The sequence below is a fragment of the Schistocerca cancellata genome, chromosome 3 (assembly GCF_023864275.1).
Source record: "Schistocerca cancellata isolate TAMUIC-IGC-003103 chromosome 3, iqSchCanc2.1, whole genome shotgun sequence".
Lineage (NCBI taxonomy): Eukaryota > Metazoa > Arthropoda > Insecta > Orthoptera > Acrididae > Schistocerca > Schistocerca cancellata.
Genome location: NC_064628.1, coordinates 283,971,465 through 283,990,262, shown reverse-complemented (window position 1 = coordinate 283,990,262; position 18,798 = coordinate 283,971,465). Strand labels below are relative to the sequence as shown.

At 42.1% G+C, this 18,798-nt stretch overlaps 1 protein-coding gene across 1 annotated transcript in view; it reads left to right on the top strand.

Annotated features, from left to right (window-relative positions):
- The first annotated feature begins 3,314 nt into the window (after positions 1-3,314).
- LOC126174953 (UDP-glycosyltransferase UGT5-like) overlaps positions 3,315-18,798 on the top strand; it is a 486,206-nt gene continuing 470,722 nt past the window's right edge. The window contains exon 1 of the mRNA XM_049921418.1: positions 3,315-3,333. The gene's annotated coding sequence lies outside the window, so the exon portion shown is untranslated. The remainder of the gene's footprint in view (positions 3,334-18,798) is intronic.

The following is an 18,798-nucleotide window of genomic DNA, read 5'->3' as shown; positions in this document are numbered from 1 at the left end:
ATTAGGAAAAATTTTTATTAATCGACCATGACCTAGAGCTAATTGTTAGGGACGTTTTCAGCCTCGAAACGAGTGAAAGTAATAGGTGTTATTCCGATTCTGCTTCACTTTTTCCACTCAGTGGGTGCCACAGCTTCATTCCATATTTAAATTCATAATTTCAAATTCAGTCGTTTCCTATACAGTATTAGTAAATTCATTGTTGGTAAACACTCCTAGCAGTGTTGTGATGTGGGAATTTTTCACACATTTCAGAAGAGCTGTGTTTGTGAGAAGTCTGTCTTTTAGAATAGCTAGGGGACTGTTTTTACTGTCGCATCCCATGTCTGTAAGGGTTTAAATGTAGGTCTTTACCTATAGCTACAGATTCCATCAATTCATTATGTAAATTGAAGGAGGTGAGGAAAGAAGTAATTAATAATATCAGCTGCATCAGGACGTTACGTGGAATCAGTCCAGTGATCAGTGAAAATGTGTGTCCAACCGAGACATGAACCCAGGATCCCCTGATTAATAGGCAGTTGCGTTGAACAGCGCGCCACCCGCACACAGCGTGTATCAGAAATGCGTTTACTGTCTCGGCACGCTCCCCGGCTGACTAACATTTCCACCTAGCGCCACCCATCAGCAGTCCCTACCCAAGTCCTCCACGCTCGCTAATTTTAGATTCCCACCGGAGGATGAACATAAATGTGCTCCGCACTGGAGGGTGTGGATTCATTGCCCGTTGAGGCGAATCAGTTACATGAATGTGTGGTGTCTGTTCTTTCATACGTCAGACACAACACGTTCATATAACTGATTAGCCTCGATAGGCAGTAAATTCACAACTCTCAGCGGGAATATAAAATTGGTGAGCATGGAGGAGATGGAAGAGGGCTGTGGATAAGTGGCACTAGGTGGGAATGTGGGTTGTCTGGGGAGCGTCCGATATTGTCCATGCATTCCCGACAACAGTGTCCGGGTGGTGCAATGCTTCATGCAGCTGCCTGGTAAGCGGATGTTCCCATATTCATATCCCAACCCAGCATGCATTTTCACTCATTGCTGCTGATTCCCCGTAAGGTCCCAATGCAGCTGATGTTATTAGTTCCTTCTCTCTCTTCTTCTTCCTCCCCCCCCCCTCCCAATTGCCCATCATGAATTAACATGTTAAATATCACAGCTGCGGATTACACGTAGTGTATGTTGATTCCGACATGTCTGAGAGAACAGACCGTGCATGCATATAACTAATTCGCGTCGATGGGAAATAAGTCCACAACATTCAGTGTGGATCCACATTTAAGTTCAACCTTCAGTGGGAACCTAAAATTAAGGAGCATGGAGGATGTGGCCCTAAGTGGGAATGTGTGTGCACCCCAAATAATCCATGCATTTGCGATAAGCACTCTGCCAGGATGGCTCAGTTGTTGTTGTGGTTTTCAGTCCAGAGACTGGTTTGATGCAGCTCTCCATGCTAATCTATCTTTCGCAAGCTTCTTCATCTCCCAGTACCTACTGCAACTTACATCCTTCTGAATCTGTTTACTTTATTCATCTCTTGGTCTCCCTCTACGATTTTTACCCTCCACGCTGCCCTCCCTTGATGCCTCAGAATATGTCCTACCACCCGATCCCTTCTTCTAGCCAACTTGTGACACAAATTTCTTTTCTCTCCAATTCTATTCAATACCTCCTCATTAGTTAAGTGATCTACCCATCTAATCTTCAGCATTCTTCTGTAGCACAACATTTCGATCGCTTTTATTCTCTTCTTGTCTGAACTATTTATCGTCCACGTTTCACTTCCGTACATGGCTACACTCCATACCAATACTTTCAGAAACGACTTCCTGACACTTAAATCTATACTCGATATTAACAAATTTCTCTTCTTCAGAAACGATTTCCTTGCCATTGCCAGTCTACATTTTATATCCTCTCTACTTCGACCATCATCAGTTATTTTGCTCCCCAAATAGCAAAACTCGTTTACTACTTTACGCGTCTCACTTCCCAATCTAATTCCCGCAGCATCACCCGATTTAATTCGACTACGTTCCATTATCCTCGTTTTGCTTTTGTTGATGTTCATCTTATATCCTCCTTTCAAGACACTGTCCATTCCGTTCAGCTGCTCTTCCAGGTCCTTTGCTGTCACTGACAGAATTACAATGTCGTCGGCGAACCTCAAAGTTTTTATTTCTTCTCCATGGATTTTAATTCCTACTCCGAATTTTTCTTTTGTTTTCTTTAGTGCTTGCTCAATATACAGTAGTTAACCCAGCTGCCTAGTAAGTTGGAGATGCCGGCCGCGGTGGCCGAGCGATTCTAGGCGCTTCAGTCCGGAACCACGGGACTGCTACGGTCGCAGGTTCGAATCCTGCCTTGGGCATGGAAGTGTGTGATGTCCTTAGGTTAGTTAGGTTTAAGTAGTTCTAAGTTCTAGGGGACTGATGACCTCACATGTTAAGTCCCATAGTGCTCAGAGCCATTTGAACCATTTTAAGTGGTATATCCAAGGTTCGAGACCAAGTCTGGCACTAATTTCAGTCAAGGATATACGAGAAACAATCTTATCATGTTTAAGGTTCTAAAGTTCTGGAGAAACAGGGAAATAAAATATTTTTTCGGGTTTTTTGATTTATGAAATATTATGTCAGGAGGTGCTGCATTTCATCGAATGATTTGAGTTTCGTGTGAGGTCAGCAAATTTTGAAGTGGAGAGGAAAATTTACGAAAATAACCGGGGAAAGAAATTCTTAAATTCTGAAGGAGCTCCAGCTGCTTTATTTAAAACCGAAAACGTCTGCTTGTTGTTGCATATTGCCGATTTTTTACTGCAACAAACGTATCTCCTGAGGTAAAAGACAGAATTTAAAATTACAGTTTGTATTCAAGCCTAGAAACGAGTATTTAAGGCAAATCGTCAAAATCAATCTACATCTTGAAATAACATAGGGCAGTTTTGTTCAGTTACTTTACGCAATGATATAAATTTCCATACTTTCATTACAGGGCCGTGTAGAAGAGGAAAGCACGAGAATCCTTATGCGGTCTCAGTTCTAAAACTCGTAAAGTTCGTATAGCTGCAGAGTGCTTAACACGAGCGTTCCGATACAGACCCCCCCATCAGTATGTGACGTCACAAGTGTGAGCGCAGGGCTGTAGTCTAGGTGGTGCTGGCTGGAGTGCCGAGGTCGGGCGCAGCGACTTAATGCCGTAACAGGCGCGTCTGCTTTCAGATGCCAGCCGATTGCACTGTCGAGATCCGTTGCTGAAGTCTTCGCCAGCGTCAGCACACATTTTGGTTGCGTTGTTGCGTTGCTGGCCTGCAGTACTTGCGAGCAGGTGAACTTTTCTTCAGGTCACTGCTTACATGCTCTATGCTTACCATGAGCTTAATAACACGAACTAGCCGGCCGCGGTGGTCTAGCGGTTCTGGCGCTGCAGTCCGGAACCGCGAGACTGCTACGGTCGCAGGTTCAAATCCTGCCTCGGGCATGGGTGTGTGTGATGTCCTTAGGTTAGTTAGGTTTAAGTAGTTCTAAGTTCTAGGGGACTTATGACCTAAGATGTTGAGTCCCATGGTGCTCAGAGCCATTTGAACCATTCCTCACACGAATGTGTTTGCAAGTTATATTATTCAAATGGTTCAAATGGCCCTGAGCACTATAGGACTTAACATCCGAGGTGATCAGTCCCCTAAAACTTAGAACTACTTAAACCTAACTAACCTAACGACATCACACACACCCATGCCCCAGGCAGGATTCGAACCTGCGACCGTAGCGGCCGCGCAGTTCCACACCGAAGCGACTAGAACCGCTCGACCACACAGGCCGACTGTAATACATTACTGGCCATTAAAATTGCTACACCACGAAGACGACGTGCTACACACGCGAAATTTAACCGACAGGAAGAAGATGCTGTGATATGCAAATGATTAGCTTTTCATAGCATTCACACAAGGTTGGCGCGCGGTGGCGGCACCGACAACGTGATTACATGAGGAAAGTTCCAACCAATTTCTCATACACAATCAGCAGTTGACCGGCGTTGATGCCTCGTGTAAGGAGGAGAAATGCGTACCATCAAGTTTCCGACTTTGGTAAAGGTCGGATTGTAGCCTATCGCGATTGCAGTTTATCGTATCGCGACATTGCTGCTCGCGTTGGTCGAGATCCAATGACTGTTAGCAGAATATGGAATCGTTGGGTTCAGGAGGGTAATACGGAACGCCGTGCTGGATCCCAACGGCCTCGTATCACTAGCAGTCGAGATGACAGGCATCTTATTCGCATGGCTGTAACGGATCGTGCTGCCATGTCTCGATCCCTGAGTCAACAGATGGGGACGTTAGCAAGACAACAACCATCTGCACGAATAGTTCGGCGACGTTTGCAGCAGCATGGACTATCAGCTCGGAGACCATGGCTGCGGTTACTCTTGACGCTGCATCGCAGACAGGAGCGCCTGTGATGGTGTACTCAGCGACGTACCTGGGTGCACGAATGGGAAAACGTCATTTTTTTTCGGATGAATCCAGGTTCTGTTTATAACATCATGATTACCGCATCCGTATTTGGCGTGAACGCACATTGGAAGTGTGTATTAGTCATCGCCATAGTGGCGTATCACCCGGCGTGATGGTATGGAGTGCCATTGGTTACACCTCTCGGTCACCTCTTGTTCACATTGACATCACTTTGAGCTGTGGACGTTACATTTCCGATGTGTTACGACCCGTGGCTCTACCCTTCATTCGATCCGTGCCAAACCCTACATTTCAGCAGGATAATGCACGACCGGATGTTGCAGGTCCTGTACGGGCCTTTCTGGATACAGAAAATGTTCGACTGCTGCCCGGAGCAGCACATACTCCAGATTTCTCACCAATTGAAATCGTCTGGCCAGTGGTGGCCGAGCATTTGGCTCGTCACAATACGCCAGTAGCTACTCTTGATCACGCGGTTCTAAGCGCTTCACTCCGGAACCGCGCTCCTGCTACCGTAGCACATTCGAATCCTGCCTTGGGCATGGATGTGTGTGATGTCCTTAGGTTAGTTAGGTTTAAGTAGTTCTACGTTCTAAGGGACTGATTACCTCATATGGTAAGTCCAATAGTGCTCAGTGCCATTTGATCCATTTCAACTACTCTTGATGAACTGTGGTATCGTGTTGAAGCTGCATATGTAGCTGTACCTTTACACGCCATCCAAGCTCTGTTTGACTCAATGCCCAGGGGTATCAAGGCCGTTATTACGGCAAGAGGTTCTGATTTCTCTGGATCTATGCACCCGAATTGCGTGATAATGTATTCACATGTCAGTTCTAGTATAATATATTTGTCCAATGAATACCCGTTTATCATCTGCATTTCTTCTTGGTGTAGCAATTTTAATGGCTAGTAGTGTATTATTCAAGGACTTACTTGAAGGACCTCACACGGGATGGAACTGTCGATGAACGCGTGTGCGCGATACATTAATGCCTATCGTTTTTTCGATCATATCACTCTTGGCTAAGAAACAATTATCATGGATACGTGAATACAGAAGTAATGATTACCGTACCCTCTTGCTGCAGAACCACCTGCTCAGTCATTGCACTCCTTCTCGTTCACACTCACCTCTCACACATCTACCTAAATATCATAGAAGTAGTAGTGGCTCCCAACAAATTAAAATCTTCTCTGTTCAGTCGTATAATAGACCCATCTTCTCAAACTCCTTTTCTGTAACAAGAACCCAGAAGGGTCTTTTGCGAAATCTCAAGGAACTCATACACTTGCCTTTAGATCACTAGTCTCAACTTCCTCTTCCCCTCCCCCTTCATCTTGCCCTCCCCCTTGTCTACAGTCTTCTATTAAAACAGTCAGCTCTTTTCACGAGTTGCGACATGTATGTAATAATGTTTCACAGAGAGCCAGGAAATGCTTATTTTGTTATAAATCGTCATCTATCACAGAAATGATATTAATCAGGAAATGAATACCGGTCATCTATCACCATCTTCAGATAATGAGTGAATCCAGTACATGACGTTATTTGTGTCATTGTATGTATAGATGGTACAGTCACATTAATCAGCCATATCATGACGCAGCTTGTATGGCTCATTAATGTGACTGTAGCATCTATACATACAATGACACGAATTATGTAATGTACTGTATTCACTCAGGTCTGAATATAGTAACAGCTGACCGAAATTAATTGTCTCATTAATAAATAGTCAGCTCTTTCTACATAGTTACGGTCATTTCAAACTTCCCCTGTCATTACACTTTGTGCTTCTGATGATATTAAATAGCGGCTTCTTTTTGCCTTCTGTTGTCATTGTTATTGTTATTCGTATTTTTATCATTCACTGTTTTTATTTGCCCTTGTAAGTATAAGTAGCCTCAGGATAATGTATCAGAGACACTCATAGAAAATGATAATATTCTGTGTTAGTTTTTAATGTGTATAGTTCATGGTGGGGGAGAGTTTGAACGTCCTACATAAAATAATAAATAAATATGTTCCAGCTCATTACCATTATGCAGATAATCCTTTACATGTAAAAATGCTTCAGTGAGATAAATAAATACTCTGTGATGTCATATGATTCCTACTGTAACACATATTTATATAACAGAATGAGATAATGGTCATATGGGATAGTTGCTATCTTTTTTGGGACCGTGGGATATATGACTGACACCTTGCAAAATACCTCATGTGTAGTAATGTTTACAGACCGAAGTATTCCTGAGACTATGTTTGACTGTCTTCTAATTATTTTCCCAGGGGAGAGTTGCTATTTTTTTTGGGACCGTGGGATATATGACTGACACCTTACAAAATACGTCATGTGTAGTAATGTTTACAGACCGAAGTATTCCTGAGACTATCTTCGACTGTCTTCTAATTATTTTCCCAAATTGCTCCTGCTCGTGTTGACAATACAGTTATATTTTTCGTATAAATTTCGTGCTTATCAGAGGCCACAGTTAATACATATTCTTGTTTCTCTCTGCTACCACCTGCAGACTTGAGACGCAATGTAGTTTTCCATTCTATGATGATTTTGGAAAGCAGAATCCTTGTTCTCATATTTCGAACAGATTCTCTTTTGTAACTGAACAAAAACATAGAGTCCTTCGGCTACACCTTCTTCTTCTTTTCCTCTCCCGGTATGAGGCAAAGTTGTCTGTTATGGTACCCATTCTTGCCGGGGTCTTCGTCTGTCTCTTCTTCCTTGACACTTTCTCTTGCCTATAAGTGCTGTCTCGTACTCTCCATTCTTTCTAGGTGTTCGTTCCATTTTCTTCTGTGATCTAGAATTGTATCATATACAAGAAAATGTTTTAGTTTTTCTCTTATACCTTATTCTCTTATACTCTCCATTCTTTCTAGGTGTTCGTTCCATTTTCTTCTGTGATCTAGAATTGTATCATATAGAAGAAAATGTTTTAGTTATTCTCTTATACCTTGATTCTTTAGTCTCTCTTCTACTGTGCAACTTTTAACTCTTTTTAGGGACTTTATTTCTTGTGCCTGATTACAGCTTTCTTGCTTTTTGTTAGTCAGTTATGTCTCGCGTACGTAGTGTAGTGTGGGATCTGCAACAGTTTTGTAGTGTTTGATTTGAATATATTTTGCTAGTTTTATTTTTAAGGGTATATTAATATATAAGCCCTATCAAACAGTTCCAAGCTCAAAGATCACAACGCTAATCGAAAACATGCTTAAAAACCTCTCTTTTAAAATTAAGGCTGCAGAAAAACAAGTAAATCCCATACCATTAAGAATGGTCATCGAATCACAAATAAATCCTATACCATAAAGAGTGGTCGCCCATAGGCCTAGGCTCTGGTCCCACTTTTATTTAGCTTGTACATTAGCTACATAGTCACTACTGATCCTTCAAAGTTTAGCTGCGCCGACGACCTAGCTGTAGCAGCTCAAAGCAACACATTCGATGAAGGTGAACAAACACTTACTAACAGTCAAGGAAAGCACGACCAGTATTACAAGAAGTGGAGACTCTTTCCGAAGCCTAATATAACAGAAGTCATGTCATTCCACGCAACCAGAAGAACGGCAAACATGAACTGAGAGTAATGTTTCACAACAAAAAATTACGACATGGATGACACCCCAAACATTAAGGTGATACTCTTGACAGAGCCTGACATTAGGGAAACACCGAGAACTAACAGGACATATGTTAAAATAAGAAATAATATATTAAGGAAACAGGCTGGTGATAGGCGGGGATCTAATGCAAATTACTTAAGAACTACAGCACAAGTACTTGTGTATCCTGTCGCCGAATACTGTTCTCTTGTTTGAAGGAGAAGTAGCCATGTCAAGAAAATATATACCCGTCTAAATGACACGATGAGGATCCTGACAGGAACTCTTAAATCCACACCAATATCGTGGTTCTCAGTATTCGCCAATGTTGCCACTCCAAATCTCCGACGACAACAAGCAGTAACACATGAACTGATGGAGCTCAAAAGACCCACAGACAACAGTTCATGAAACATTCAACAACTTATCACGAACGTGACTCAAATCGAAAGAACCAATCCGGATAAACAACTGCCGACTCGCTCCAGAAATATATAATCTAACAAAAAGAATCGAGAAATTAGTGCGGATCCTTCCATGGCAATAAAAATTTGGGTGAAACATATCCGACTACACAACCCCCCAAAGCGAACCAAGCAAAACAAATATTGAGTTTGTAACCTCCCCCTCACTTATCGACCTTAATGACAGTGAAAAATTAAACCGCGTGTACCTAATGGAAATCTGGGAAAAGCAATCGTCGCCGAAGTTTATCAGTTGGTAAAGAGGGAGGAAAGGTTACATCTAAATGAAAGAAAAAATGCAAATGAAACTGGTGGAAATTAATTTTGAAAAGGGGTAAAGTTAATAATGAAAGTAAATGTGCAGTAGTTACGTTAACAATTAACTGGCGTTAATTAGATATTTGAGATTTGGGAAAAATTATGGTCTCCAATCCTATGGACAACTACTATAGTAACTGAAAAAAAAGGTTATTGCACATATAATTAGCACTAAAAGCGTGGCAACTGAAGGTTGGCACGTGTTGTGTGAAAACTGAATGTTTGTCAGAAGTAATAAATTTCGTTACACTCTGACTTAATTTAGCAAAGTAAAACCGGAAAATTGAAAGTTAATTTAGTGACTGAAATTAATAGTGAACTTTGGCTCTGAAGCACTACGAAATTAAATAAAGTAAGGTTAGTCTTGGACTACCTCAACAATCATCTCAAAAGCAACTTGAATCTGCGCAATTTAGATATAAGAGATTTAACTTTGAACTTGAATTAAATGATTTTGAACAAATAACAATAGTAAAATTTAGTACGTACCAAGCTGAGTTGCAGTCACAGGTAAGCTAAAATATGGTAACAAAACTCGCGCTCTGAATTTGTGCTTGCGGAATGAAAATATAATTCTGTTTGGTAATGGTAGACAGCTATGAATACTTTAACTGAACTTTGAAATTAAAGCAGTCAAATAGAATGATACTACTTTAATGCTTGCGACTGAATTTCAACGACACTCGGGTTCATTCCGGAAAAGGAAGGGACCCTGCTTGGTAATGCCATTGGGACAATGAGCAACGAAGGTTCATGCTAAGTTGCTGTATTTTTGTGAGGCAAATGGAACAGTTTGAAAAGCTGAGGTCTGCCATACAGTTCTAAAACTTTACGTGCTTTTAGTCTTCCTTGTTGGTTGATTGAAGGTTTGAAGTCGTCGATCGAGGAGGTGGCGACAGTCACTCATTGTCGGCCGTTGCTGTTGCAGAAGCTGGATGTTGGCGTGCCTTCTTCCCGACACAGTCACTAGGCGAAACGGGCTTTTGATGTGCGCCAGCTAATGCTTCCCGTCCGCCACACCGCGTCAGAAACTATCATAGCAAGTCGAGCGCAATTACATGCCGCCAAACCCCGAAAGCGCGGCAACTCACAGGAGCGTCACACAACACACCTGCTCCACCGCCCTACTCCAGGCAGACTCTGCTCTGCCCGTGCTCCAAGCGGCAGAGTTAACACTACCAAAGATCCTAAACACTTTGGTTCTCCACACGCCCTATCGATGTAATCGTTCGATAGCATAGTTTTCCCTAGGCAAGACCCAGCGTAAAAATACAAATAATATTTACAAAACAAACCAATTATACATCGACATAAATGCATATATATATATATATATATATATATATATATATATATATATATATATATATATATATATATATATATATACAAGTAGCAAAACAATTACAATATATAAAGACACAGAAATGTCATATCTTCAGGCAAGAAATAAGGAAAAACTTTATAGTACAATAGATGGAAATAGGAGGATATGCGTTTCCGGCGTTACAAGTTACCTCAACCGTATCAGAATTGGCTACTGCGTGACCGCAGCAGTCCTATTGAATTGGGGAATGATGACCACTATCGACTGCGGAACGTTGGAACAAACATTGGAACACATCTTGCACGACTTCCAAAAAAGAAAATTCGTAGCTATCTGGAAAGACATCGTAGACCCAAGACTGGCAGCATTTAACTAGCTGGAGTATTTAGGATATCCAACTATGGAGAAAAATGGACATCTCAACCGCTTTTAGCTACTGCCGGTTCGCCAGCTTTCAGTATTACATGTATGTACATATATACTGGTGAGCCAAAACATTATGACCAGTGTCCACAGTGAGGTTGTATACTGCTTGGTTGCGCTGAGGGCACGTGACGCGGCAAGAGAAGCATATGAGTGGAGAAGAAACGATTGGGGAATCATCCAGGCTATGGTAAATGGCGCAAATACTAAAATCCGCCGACTTAAGCGACTTTCAAAAATGTTATTTTGTTGTGGCCCTGTCTCTGGGGGCGAGGATCTTGGAAACGACGAAGTTGGTCGGCTGTTTGTGTGCTACCGTCGTGAGGACTTACGGAAAGCGATTCCAGAATGCTGAAACCACGAGTAGGCGACGAGAAGTTGGACATCATTACTTCATCACAGAACATAGGGATTGGCGGTTTGCTCGCTCTCTAAAGCAGAACAGGCAGCAAGATGTGGCAAATCTGACGACAGAGTGTAGTCCTGGCGCAGACACACGTTCAGCGCACAGCGTTGAGCATGGTGTTTCTTAGCAGACGACCCCTACGTGTTCCCATGTTGACCCAACTACATCGTCACTTATGTTTACAGTGGGCGCGGGATTATCCAGATTGGACCACTGATCAATGGAATCGTGTGCCTGGTCAGATGAATACCGTTTATTGTTAAAACCAGGTCGATGGTAGGGTCCAGATACGCCATCATCCAGGCGAGCGGTTGCTCGAAAGATGCAGCGCGCCACGGACGCTCGCTGGTGGAAGCTGTGTTGTGTTATGGGCTTCAATGGGACTTGCGGTAGTAATGAAGGCACCGTGACAGATATAGACTATATGAACATTATTAGGGACCACGTGTAGCCCCTTATGCATGACGCCTTCCCCAAGAGCGATGGCATCTTCCAACATGATGACCGTCCATGCCATAAGACCAGTGCTGCAATGGTTTGAGGAGCATGCTGATGTGTTGCCATCAAATTCGGTTTACCTGAATCCGATGAAACGCAACTGGGACGCTATCGGGCGCTAGCTCCTGATCCACAAGGCAAGTGCCCGTAAATTACTCGGAGTGTAACCTGGTATCTGGTGCCACAAACCTTTAGAAACCCATCAAGTATTTGTCGAATCAATGGTAGGCAGAATCACTGCTGAATGGCGCACCAGAGGTAGACCGAGACACTTTTCAGTAGGTGGTCATATTATTTTGGCTCACCAGTGTTAGTAGATGTATCTGCTTGTACTAATTCATCTCATTATATCTTATCTTGTACCAGTTGTAACCTCCCCCTCACTTTCCGACCTTAATGACAGTGAAAAATGAAACCGCGTGTACCTAATGGGAGTTTTGGAAAAGCAATCGTCACCGAAGTTAACCTGACGGTAAAGAGGGAGGAAAGGGTTACATCTAAATGAAAGAAAATGTGCTAATGAAACTGGTGGAAATTAATTTTGAAAAGGGGTAAAGTTAATAAAGAAAGTAAATGTGCAGCCGTTACGTTAACAATTAACTAGCGGTAATTAGGTATTTGAGATTTGGGGGAAATCACGGTCGCCAGTCCTAAGGACAATTACTATAGTAACTGAAAAAGAAAGGTTATTACACATATAATTAGCACTAGAAGCGTGGCAACTGAAGGTTGACACGCGTAGTGTGAAAACTGAAAGTTTGTCAGAAGTAATAAATTTCGCTACACCCTGACTTAATTTAGCAAAAGAATTAATAAAACCGGAAAATCGAAAGTTAATTTAGTGACTGAAGTTAATAGTGAGCTTTCTTTCTGAAGCACATCGAAATTCAGTAAAATACGGTTAGTCTTGGACTACCTCAACAATCATTTCAAAAGCTACTTGAATCTACGCAATTTAGAAAGAAGAGATTTAACTTTGAGCCTGAATTAAATGATTCTGAACAATTAACAATAGTAAAATTTAGTACGTACCAAGCTGAGCTGCAGTCACAGGTAAGCTAAAATATGGTAACAAAACTCGCACTCTTAATTTGTGCTTGTGTAATCTGAATATTGTAGCCAGCTAACTGAACTTTGAAATTAAAGCAGTGAAATAGAATTAGCTATATTACTTTAGTGCTGGCGTTTAAATTTCAACGACACTCGGGTTCATTTCGGAAAAGGAAGGGACTCTGCTTGGTAATGCAATTGGGACAATGAGCAACAAACGTTCATGCTAAGTTGCTGTAATTATAGTGACGAGAATGGAACAAGATTAAAAGCTGAGGTCTGCCATACAGCTCTAAAACTTTACGTGCGTCCAGTCTTCCTTGTCGGTTGATTGAAGGTTTGAAACCGTCGGTCGAGGAGGTGGCGACAGTCACTCATTGTCGGCCGTCGCTGTTGCAGAAGCTGGATGTTGGCGCGCCTTCTTCTCGACACGGTCACCAGACGAAATGGGCTCTTGATGTGCGCTAGTTAATGTTTCCCGTCCGCGACATCATGTCAGAAACTATCATCGCAAGTCGAGCGCAATTACATGCTGCCAAACCCCGAAAGCGCGGCAACTCGCGGGAGCGTCACACAACACACCCGCTCCACTCGCTACTCCCGCCACACTCCTTCTCTCAGCCCGCGCTCCACGCGGCAGAGTTAACACTACCAAAGATCCTACACACTTTGATTCTTCACACGACCTATCGACGTAATCGTTCGATAGCAGTTTTCCCTAGGCAAGACCCAGCGTAAAAATACAAATAATATTTACGAAACAAACCAATTATACATCGACATAAATGCATAAATATACAAATAGTAAAACAATTACAATATACAAAGAGACAGAAATGTCATATCTTGAGGTAACAAAGCAAGGAAAAAAAATAGTACAATAGATGGAAATAGGAGGATATGCATTTCTGGCGTTACACGTGCCCCACATTGTCTGAGGATGTTCGTGTAACGTAAACAGACTCAGAAAATGTCCCAAAAAAGAAACAGCGGAAATGCATATGCTCAAAACATCAAAAAAATTTAGCATTCGTCTAATTAATCATAAACCAATTTTTAGACAATAATAATTGAGTGGAGACACTCCTAATCTTATTCCACTCTGTCATCTTGCACAAAATAAAACAGGTTGACAACATATCAAAATTCATAGAAAACATAGAAAATGGTTTAGCTATTCCAAAATCATTAAAATTCGAAACACTATAAGAAATGGAATACTATTTGCAAAATTGATCAGAGTACATGGTCATAAAAAACAGGTATATCAAAATACGCAAACTAATAATTCATTACATAGAATACACATTTTTATGTAACCTTTTCATAGTTAATATTCTCGTCATGTCCAATTAACGCTAAACAAGAAAATAATATACAGCAGATAAAATAAAACATAAATATTGACAGTAGAATTCTTTCAGCTGTCCAGGAAGAAAAACAGTTCCGCCTTCCGTACCCGCAAGTACAAAGAATGCCGACAGCGGCACAAGAGCCGACAGCGGCACAGAGCCGACAGCGGCTTCGCCTCGCAAGTATTGTTGCGCCCGCCTGTGCGGCACGCTTGATCTCACCTGCCTGTGTGACGGCATTTCCAGAACGTCGATTTCACTGAATTCTTTAGGAAAAACTCACTCCCGAGTAATCTCAAGGAGTCCCTTAATACTATCACAGTGGATAACTCAACACTGTCCATCATCACACGCATGTACTAGCCTGAAACTTAAAACAGCGTGTAAGTACATCGGCAATGACTAATAAAAACACACATTCATGAAATATTACAGAAAGTTACAAAATCATATTTACATTGCTTAATCTACTGTGACTCAGCTGAAAACTTAAACTAGCAGCTTGGATTTTTCAGATGATTACTAATCAGTTACTCTTAAATCATTTAGTCAAAATTAATTACTTATTAATTACAACTTCTTTAATGACCTCTAGGTCAGGCAAAAGCATCGTAACATGGCACATCCTTAAATCTTACACTCTATATTTACATACTGTGCAAATTACCCATTGTGTGGTATTAATCGATCCTAGGTTGGTACAATTTCAAGTCTACAATATTCCTATACCTAATCGTTTTCCAGAGCTTGGATACTCTAAGCAATAAGCATTTGTGTGAGGTATGCCAATGACTTTATATGGTCCATTATAAACAAACTTAAATTTAGAGATTTCATTGTCTATCTCGCTCGATTTCTCATGAGCTTTTACAAGTACTAAGTCTCCGATTGCAAACTTAGCAAAACGCGTTTTTGCGTCATGACGACGTATGCGAGCATCGGCTTTTAGCTTCATTACTTCTCGCAAACGATCTTTTTCACACCAATACTAATGTCAATCCGTGGAGGGAATTTGATTATCTCTTCCAATTCACTTTCTACACTATTGTCAATTCCGAGATTCCTCACATTACGGCAGTTCAAATTCATTCCTACGTCAATGTCATCCGGCCAGTTAACAATGTGTATAGGCTGGTATTGCTTATGCACACCGTCTCCTGCCTCGTCAAAACTAACTACTATCGTTTTATCTTGTGGCGTACATGTCAAAGTTTTGCTTTCGCAATTAATCACCGAACGGTACTTTAATAGCCAATCTAACCCGATAATTACTTCCGTAGTTAAGTCTGGCACGACGACAAACTCTTGTTCAGATCGTGCTCCACATATCTCGAAGTGGACAAAAATCTGTTTTGTGACCGGTTTACTGGCCTTCCCAGTAGCACCGATAATTTTCACTCCTCTTACTGGCATAACTACGATGCCAGGTCTGTCTTCCAGTAACTCAAATATTTTCCCAGATACAGCACTCAATTCTGCACCGGTGTCAATCAACACGTTTAGTTGTAGGTCGTGCATATTAACAGACACTACTACCTGTCTACACTTGTCCTCGACTGTTTCTTTATTTTCCCACAGTAAATCCTCGTCTATAACCAGGTCATTCCAGAAAAAACCATCCGGCTTTGATCCTAAATCCGGCTTATCTGGCGGCTTTTTCAGCCTCTGTTCAAATACAGTTTTAATTTCAACACGTTTGTCCTGAGGCTTAGTCTGTAGCTTCGCCTCCAATACCGAAACCTTTTCCTGTAACTCGTCAACTAGTGAGTGTTGCTTTGCTATCAAGTCATTAACGGTCACCTTCGTTGATTCCACTTTGGTCAGATTAATCTCATCTGCCAATCTACCTGGAGGAATGTGCCCAGTATTATCTGCAATTACTTCCTCTGGATCTGCGCAACCCACACTGCTACCGTCTGACCGTATAACGTCAGCTCTAACCTCATACACGCTGTAATCTACATGCTTTTCTACCAATCGTGTCCGGCTATCACTGAAATTTTCGTAATCTTTCTCCTTAATACTTTCGCAATGTTTAAACTGGAGGTTTGCGTGGGATGGGTCGGTTACTTCTACCACTGAAACTTTCGGTAAGGTCTGCCGGTTAGGGCCAGAACTTTCCGTTACTACTTCAACATCTAACTCCTGCGGGACGAAACACGACGAATCTTGCTCGTGCTCCCCCTTAACATCAACTATTTCTAGTAAAGTCTGCCGATTAGGGCCAGAACTTTCTATCATTTCACAAACACTATCTTCCTGCGGGACGAGACGCGGAAAATCCTGCACGCGCTCCCCATAAACGCTTCTCCCATACAGACCCCTATAATCTCTTAGTTCGTCGTATAAGCGACCGAACTGCCTTAACCAGACCTCATCCCTCTCTGCATCTCCTCGCTCGATGACGGACGTTTTATCCGACATCTGATCTTCTCTCAACACTTGTGAATCATTATTAAACTCAATCTCCAGTTCCGCTGTGGGTATTACAGCTGCCACTTTATGATCGATTTCCGGAACACTACTTAAATTGTTCTCACTGACAGCGAATGTATTTTCTACTGCCGTGTATACAGCTGATCTACTACTTGTGGGCGCACTCTTTTCTCTTAACACTGGCACACTCTCCCGCCGTTGATTATTCCATACGGAATTTTCATAACGGCGACACCTGGGTTTTCTCTTGTTATTGGGCCGCCAAAATTTCTCCACGCCCGCTCGGCCCCTCACCGGCGCGGCTAATGGTTTCCCTGTCTCGTCCCAGCAGATACGCTCCCCGGATGCTGCTGAGGCGGCTGATCACACCCTCTGGCGTTATTACTATTCTGTGAAGCCCGTATCACGTTAGTATGATACTGGTTTCTGTCATTCCTGTTATTATTTGCATTGTACCGATTGTTATTACGGTCCGAACCATTATTGTTATTGCTGCGGTATGCATTATTCCCATGGTTATCATTGTTGTGGTTGCTGTGGTACTCGTTGTTGTTACCACGGCCTCTACCACTGTCGCGATTATTGCGCCAATTGTCCTCGTCCTCAACTCTTTCCAGGAAATCATTCACTGTCCTATAATTGCTTCCTACGTAGCGTTTTGTATCATCTGGAAGCTTCTTGTAGAGTTCCCAGACTATTTCGGATTCCGTGCGGCGATCACGCAAATATTCCAACTTGCGGATCCAGCCCTCACAAAACTCCTTCATCGAGCCGCGCGAATTCGCATCGAAAGGCCTCGATACGACAAATTCGCGCCAGACACTTTGCTGTTTTTGCTCTGACCAGTATTCAGCCAGAAACAAATTTTTAAACTCGTCAAAAGTCAGGTTCGTAATGTTGAGGTTTAAGCCCCAACGCTTGGCATCACCAACCAGCACATCAATAACCGCATTAATTTTTCTCTCATTAGTCCATGATCTGGGTAAAACTCTTTCACAATTTTTAATGAAATCCGTCGCGTGTATACCGCCTTTTTTCAAGGGGTCGAACCGCTCCTCTTTCGTCAACAATTCCGAACTATGTGCACAGATTGGCACATAGCTCTGTTTTTCGTCAAGTTTCTTTTCTAATTCCGACACTCTCGTAATTACTTGGCAAGTGGTTGTCGCAAGCGTTTCCACTTCCCTCTTTTTCTCTTCGCAGGTATTAGCCTGCTCCCTCACTTTAGTGTCTACTTCGGACACTAAAGCCTTTAAAGTTTCCACCTTCTGTTGATCCTCTTTTTTCACTAATTGAATTTGTTCCGTCACCTTATTCTCGATGATCGGAGCAACTGCTTCTCCTACACTTTTCTCGATTCTGCTAATTTCGGAATCAAAACGAGTATTTATGCTCGCAATTTCCGCCTGAACGCCTATCATTTCCTGTTTAAGATTACCGATTTCGATATTAATTACAACAATATCTTCTTTGATTTTATCAACTTTTGTATTAACAACTCCAACATTGTTGTTAACAACGTTAATAGCTTTGTTCTGATTGTCTAGCATCCGTTCAATTTTTTCAGACTGAGCTTCTTGCTTGGCAGCCTGAGCTTCTTGCTTGGCAGCCCGAGCCTCTTGCTTGACAGCCTGAGCTTCTTGCTTGGCAGCCTGAGCTTCTTGCTAGGCAGCCTGATCTTCTTGCTTGGCAGACAGAGCTTTAATTTCTGCCGATTGACTCTTGATTTCGTTAATCAAAACATTCAATAAATCAGTTAAATTCCCGGAAACTACCGCTTTTACTTCCGTAGCGGCTTCCTCTTTAATTGTCCCCCCGTATTCGTCATCAAGGGATTCACATTTGATTTTCACTTCCGATTCCGAAACATTTTCTAAAGTGTGGAATTCCATTTCTGCTCTTTGTTGCGTTTCGGCGGTCGCGTCTTTCATGCTAGCCGCCTGCCCCTGAACAATGGGTACCGCGGTGCGCGTTTCACACTGTTCGACCGATTGTTCCGTATCCAAGTCTACCAAATTTTGGCAATTGTTGCCTTCACTCATTTTAATAATTTTCAATATAAATGCCAAACCTCAAATATAATTAGGATTACTCCCACTACTTATTCTCGCTGACGTAACGGCCTGTACGTAACCAGTACTTTGTTACGAGATTTGCACAATGCAAAATTCGTGTCCAGAACAACCTCAAATCCGAAGATTGTCCTGTCACCAGGTCGCCACGTGTAACCTCCCCCTCACTTTCCGACCTTAATGACAGTGAAAAATGAAACCGCGTGTACCTAATGGGAGTTTTGGAAAAGCAATCGTCACCGAAGTTAACCTGTCGGTAAAGAGGGAGGAAAGGGTTACATCTAAATGAAAGGAAATGTGCTAATGAAACTGGTGGAAATTAATTTTGAAAAGGGGTAAAG